This window comes from Herpailurus yagouaroundi, unplaced genomic scaffold (assembly GCF_014898765.1).
Source record: "Herpailurus yagouaroundi ecotype Mexico unplaced genomic scaffold, PumYag 201, whole genome shotgun sequence".
NCBI lineage: Eukaryota > Metazoa > Chordata > Mammalia > Carnivora > Felidae > Herpailurus > Herpailurus yagouaroundi.
The window spans coordinates 4698801-4705678 of NW_024412432.1; positions in this window are offsets into that span (position 1 = coordinate 4698801).

The window sequence follows — 6878 nt, forward strand, 5'->3', positions numbered from 1 at the left end:
ACAGACTAACACCCCCCCCACCCCCCCCCAGGTGGGATGTGTGGAACGTTCCTCAGGCACTCCTGGCTGCCCAAGGACAAAGGAAAGGAAACAAATGGTTGACTGATAGAGATCACAGTCATGCAGGACAGGAGTCTCCTTCAGTTTACAGAGAACTTAGTAAACTGCAAGAAAAAGGCAATCTTATCCATAGTCTAATCTCCAGAAACCTATAGCCTCCATTTCCTGGAACCCTAATGTCACCCTCATCAAGACGTAAGGGGGTTTAAGTACTTGTCATGGCAATGTGGGAGACAAAGGCAAATGAAACATTAAATTCCCCTTACTGCCTAGAGTCCATTGACAAGTCCTTGAAACGGGCAGAGTGACCTTCCTCTAGGAGCTCAGCTGCCTCAATCGTGACACTTTGCTAGGGGCAAAAGGGAATCTTAGCTTGACATTATCCCAACCTCTAGGATCCTGTGAGTCTAGTTTAACATATAAAAATTCCTTTGGAAACTTCGTTTATCTCTACCAGCCTCCCTCCCCCCCAACCCAAGATATATGTTGGTAATCATATTCCAGGCTTATGGCCCCCTGATACACATCTAAAGGGCCACATGACTGAGGTTTTACTAAACAGTAATAAATGACATTTTCCTAACAACAGCTAGACCCTCAAGGTCTTGGAAACCTTGCTTCCAAAATTCCTTACAGACTTATGCTGTCCCTAACCACCTCCCAACCTAAAGGTATATAACTAGTCACTCTTCACAACCCCAGTGCAGCTCTTTCTGCCCTCAGGTCTTGTCTCCGTACTTTAATAAAATCACCTTTTTTTTTTTTTTTTTTTTTTTTTGCACCAAAGACATCTTCAAAGAATTCTTTCTTGGCCACCATCTAAACCCCCACCATCACCCCAAAGCACCATCAGCAGGGTGGGCAAGAGGCAGAAAGAAGTGCTGGAAATAATTTTTAAAAAGATATGTTAGACAAGAATAAAAAACATTTAAAAAGAGGATGTTGGACCCAATGATACCTAAGGTCCCAACATTAGGATTCTGTGACATGGGGGACAAAACTCTCCTCAAGCCTCAAGTCTAGGCCACTTTGTTGGACGATGCAACAGATTACCGGACGGACTAGCTTCCTACTGAGCAGCCTATTGAGTCCAAGGCTTAATTCTTCTCTCCACCAGACACTCGTAGAGAGAGCAGAGGAAAAGGAGGAAATCCCGAAGAGATTGAAATAGACATTCAGACATTAACTGGTGGGTTCCGGGCCTTCCCTCCCACTCCATGCCATTCCTGATGGGGGCTCGAACTCACAACCCAATATCAAGAGTCGCATGCTCTATTGACTGAGCCAGCCAGGCGTCTTCAGAAGGGATTCATTCTACACAAGAGAGCAGCTGTGCTCTCCTTACGTATCCAAGTTACCACCATCCTGCCCTGTGACAGGGGTCTGGATGTCAGAGCAGATGGAGGAAACGGTGAGTTAAGGCTTCAAGTCTCCGGAAGTCCAGGGTCAATGTGATGTGGACATCAGGCAATGCCTTGGGGGCGTATCTGGGCTTCTGACAGCAGAGACTGAGCCTCTGGGAGGCTGGGGTTGGGGGACAGAGAGAAAACTGAGGGCAGAGGAGCCCCAAAGTAGACACAGAAGTTGTGTTCCTCACAATTCTGTGTAGGATGACCACAGAAGACGGGAGTGTATACCATTTAGATCTGTGGATACTTTGTCTTTCCTGATTTCCAGTCCCGGCCCCTTGGCACACATAATATGTTCCCCCCCTTTTTTATTCACATCGTGTGCTTTTTTTCTGGAAGTATTGTGCGACAGACTAGTGCCACCAAGGTCGAGGGCTGAAGAAGATGCCGTCGTTGAGGAGGAGCTGCTGTCTTTCGCAACATCCTCTCTGCCTGAAACCTCCATCCCTCCCCCTGGGCCCTGAGTCACTGTGTCCTTGATGCCTCTCCTGATGGAGTTCCAGTTGCTGGCCTCAGAATGGTACTGGACTGGTCAGTGCTAAAGTATCAATGCCCTGCTGGCTTTTGGTTATCCATTACTGCATCACAAACCACCCCCAAATGTAGTGGCTTAAGACAACAAACATTTTATGGTTATCACTAAGGGTTGGCATGCTGACTGGGCTCAGCTGGCCACTTCTGCAGCCACATTCAGATGGAAAACTTGGGATGGGCACAGATTACCATGGGGGAATCATCTGGGGCTTTCTTCCTACACACGTCTGGCAGTCGATGGCAGATGTCAGCTGAGACCCTGGCTGGGGCTGGTGGTGGGCAGAATACCCACGTGTCACCTCTCCATGTGGCCTGGGCTCCCCCTGCCCCAAGCATGGTGGCTGGGTTCCAACAGTGAACATCCCAGAGACAGCCAGCTGGAAGCTGTGTCACCTTTTGTGACCTAGCCTCAGCATGCATTCTGTTGTATTCGTTCTGTTGGAGCAGTCAGAAGCCCCCACTTAGATTTCTGGGGAGGAGACACAGTCCCCAGCCTCCACAGATGAGCATTGAAGAATTTGGGGGCTAGAGCAAGCCAATGCTTTCCTCTTCCCCTGAGTCAAGGCTGGACCACTGAAACCCAGCTTGACCAAATACTAGGGCTTCACCTGGCACCGATGCAGGTAATTGGCCCTCCTAGGAATGGCAAAGACTGCCAGCTGTCACCAAAGATCTCTTCTTCTTCCTTTCTTTTTTGGAAACAGTACCCATGGTTTCTAGCTGGGCACATGGCAACCCAGAGTAGGAAGCTCTGTTTCCCAGATACCTTGCAGTTGGGTGTGGGCACGTGCCTAAGATCTAGGGAAGGAATGTAATTAGAAATGTCACATGCAACTTCTAAGAGGTCTGCTTAAATGGAGGGAGCAAGCCCTTCTTTTTCCCCTGTCATCTGAGTGGAACGTGGAAGTGACAGCTTCAGCTGCAATTCCCATCTTGGACCCTGTGAATGAGGGTCACATCTGGGCGCAGATGTGAATCTCTGCCAAGACAGCCAAGACCGTCGGCTCAAAGACTTATCCTGTGGGAGATGAAACCTTTGTGAGCTTAAGCCACTATCATTTAGGCTTCTTGTCACCGGCAGCTGAGCCTCATCCTAAACTGATGTAAAAAGCAAGGCTCCCTTTCTCGGTTTGAATTTCATGTTCCATAAAGTGGAAGCCCACAGGGAAAAAAGCTCCAACTTCCCAGGTCCTTCCACCTGGCAAGTGTCCTTGTACTGCCCCCTGGGTCATTAGATTCTCTGTTGAGACCAGTGTTTGTCAATTGCAGAGGGAGATAGGGAGCCACTGTTGGCATTGGTGGGGGAGCATTTTTTCTTGTGCAGGATACTTACCTAAAGGTCAATAGTAGACCCCTCCCCCACCCCGTGAGTCATCGTGAAAAAACAGAAGTCTCTTATAGACCACAATATTGTATTACAGTCTTCGGACTTGCCAAGAGACTGGAACTTAATTATTCCAACCACTAAAAAAAGGAAAGATAATTTATGTGGCCTGACAGAGGTGCTGATTATCGCTACAATGGCAATCATATAAGTGTAATCGAACTCACATGTTGTACACCTTAAAACTACACGATGTTATATGTCAAATATGTTTCAGTTTAAAAATCTTTTCCCATGACTAATACCTGGCATGACCCATCCAGTAACCATAAGGGTGTAACCTCACTCTGGGTAGACACAGTGGAACGACCCATCCAGTAACCATAAGGGTGTGACCTCTGGGTTACTCTGAGTGGACACAGTGGTTCTTCAGTCAGGTTGTTGGAAGATCTTGCTAGGTGCGGGGAGCTTGCCAGACTGGGTAAGACAGTAAGTCAGTGGGCACATAAATCAAACTAGGAGAGGGAGCCAGGTACGTGTGCTCTATCCCACAGCACTTTAAGTACATACTTGTATGAAAAAAGAATACGCATGGAAACCACTGAAATACAATAGACCTTTCAAACTGTACTTTCAAGAAATAGCCTTTTTTTTTTTTTTTTCAAACATCACTGGAAAGTCAGCTCTAATAGGAAAGCCATGAGCCAGGGAACTTAAGTTTGTACATTTTCAAGTATTCTTAATATTGCTGCAAAGTGAAACTGTGAATCTGCCATTCTGTATTCCTAATTCTCAAGGTCAAAGAACCAACCCGCTTCAGAAGTCTTTTCTGAAGAGGCTGAGGGAACGTATTTTGAGAACAAAAGAGACGTAAAGCAGGAGATCCACCTTTTCTAGAACAACTTCATTTTGGCACAAAACACAGGACTTATCCTGGGCTATGGCATCACCTTGTATATGCAAAACATCACGTCTTCAGGTTGGTCCCCAGATTTCAGGATACCCTCAGCTTGGCCTTTTCTTCTCTGCTCAAGGAAGCTGATAGGCATTGCACCGCCCACTCCCCTGCCTCCAGCTGGGTCCTTCATAATCCTTTGCTTCTGGACCATTCCGTAACACGTATGTCACACAGCCAGAAGCAACTGTGAACACAGCTCTGTAAGGGCATCAGTTTTAAAGGAAATTGTAGGTTTCACAACATACAAAGGCACCTTTTTACTGCTTTGGTCAGTGGCAGGAGACCTTTAAAAACTGAGTCTTTCTTTCTCAACTTCAAAACACATTAAGGTTCAAAACACCATGAGTGTATAATTACACTGTTTTACAACCCCGGTTAATACAGGGCACCGAAGACAGTTATCTGTGTGTGTGTTTTTAAGTTTATTTATTTTGAGAGAGAGAGAGAGAGAGCCAGAGCGCGCTCATAGGGGAGGGGCAGAGAGAAAGGGAGAGAGAACCCTCGATTTTCCTGAGAATATCGAACTGTCTGTGCAGAGCCCAATGAGGCTCCAACTCACAAACCATGAGATCATGACCTGAGCTGAAATAAAGAGTTGGACGCTTAACTGACTGAGCCACCCAGGTGCCCCAAAGATAGTTATATGAATGTCTAAAATTAGAAGAAGCATCTACTTTAGAAAGATTATTCTTACCTTTTGTGCTGTAACAACCTGGCTTTCCAAAAGTTTCCGATGATCAATAAAAAAACTTCTGACACAGGATTGCCTTAGCAAAAGCCAAAAACTAAACATCCAGATTGCCCAGGTAACTTTGAATTTCAGATAAGTAACAAATAATGTTTTTTGGGTTTCTTTTAGTATCTGACCCATGCAATATTTGGAACATACTTATGCTAACTTGTTGAAGCTCACATGTAACTCAGAACCCTACACCAGTAACAAAAGGCCTTTAAGTCAGAATTCTTTGGCCCTGCTTGTGACAGAAACCCAGTGCTAACTGGCTTAAGTCAAATGGGAAATTAATTGGCTGATATAACCGAAAATCCAGGATAGCCCTGGTTTCAGATACAGCTGGATCCAGAAGATCAAAAGACATCAACACTAGGTGTCTATCTGTCTTTCTCAGAATATCAGACTAATGTCTCCACACTGTGACCCTCGGCTCTAGGGTTATATTCTCCCAGAATGGGCTGCCTTAGTAGAAAACAGAGCTTCTCTTTCCCAGTCGGTGCGATGAGTGCCAAATGGAGTCTCGCTGAGGTAGCTGGGTCATGTGCCTATCTGTGAACCCGCGGACTCCAGGATTGTGTTAGTTTTCCTGTGGTTGCCGTAACAAATCATCCAAACTGGGTAGCTTAAAACAGCACAAGTTTTATTGTCTCATGGCAGTGGGGATAGGGCTGGGCTCTGTCCAAAGCCACTAGGAGACCAACTGTTTCTTGCCCCTTCCAGCTTCTGGTGACTCCAGGCCTTCCTTGGCTTGTCGGTGCATCACTCCAGTGGTCACACTGCCTCTGTGATCACATGGCCTCTTCCCCTCTCTAAGACCCTCTCTGCCCTTCTCTCCTATGGACATTTATGATTGTTTCCAATCCACCTGGATAATCCAGGACAAGTCCCTCAAGATCTTTAGTTTAATCACATCTTTTGCCCTGTAAAGGTCATGTTCACAGGTTCGGGGATTAGGCCATGGAAATAGCTTTGGGGGGGGGGGGATGGTCACCATTTGGATTGCTATAGACATTTAGGACTAAAAGTCAGTGAGGAGGGATGAAAAAAATGGTGATGCTGGTAACTGGAGACAGGAAAAATGAATGCTGGAAAGCAAACTTGGCAAGATGTATGTGATAAGGACTTTCTATTCTATTCCATTCCATTGATCTCAGGTATTTAATATTTAGAGTGTCTCCACTGTGCTGGGCTCTGTATGTGTGTATATAATAGAATATTCTTTAGCCATAAAAAAACCCCAGGAAATCCTGGGGTACCTGGGTGGCTCAGTCAGATAACCTTCTGACTCTGGATTTCCACTCAGGTCATGATCTCATGGTTCATGGATCAAGTCCCATGTTGGGCTCTGTGCTGACAATGGGGTTCTTGGGATTTTCTCTCTTTCTCTCTCTCTCTGCCCCTCCCCTGCTCTCTGTCTCTCTCAAAATAAAAATAAAAATAAACTTAAAAAGAAAAAGACAGGAAATCCTCCCATTAATGACAACATGGTGTGCCTTGAGGGCATTATGCTCAAAGACAAATATTGTATGATTTCACTATATGTAGAATCTTAAAAAAAACAACCAACCAGGGGCGCCTGGGTGGCTCAGCCGGTTGAGCGGCCGACTTCGGCTCAGGTCATGATCTCGAGGTTCATGGGTTCGAGCCCCGCGTCAGGCTCTGTGCTGAAAGCTCGGAGCCTGGAGCCTGTTTCAGCTTCTGTGTCTCCCTCTCTCTCTGCCCCTCCCCCGTTCATGCTCTGTCTTTCTCTGTCTCAAAAATAAATAAACATTAAAAAAAATTAACAACAACAACAACAACAAAAAACCCAACCAACCCAACCACCAAACAAAAACCTCATAGAAAAAGAGATCAGACTTG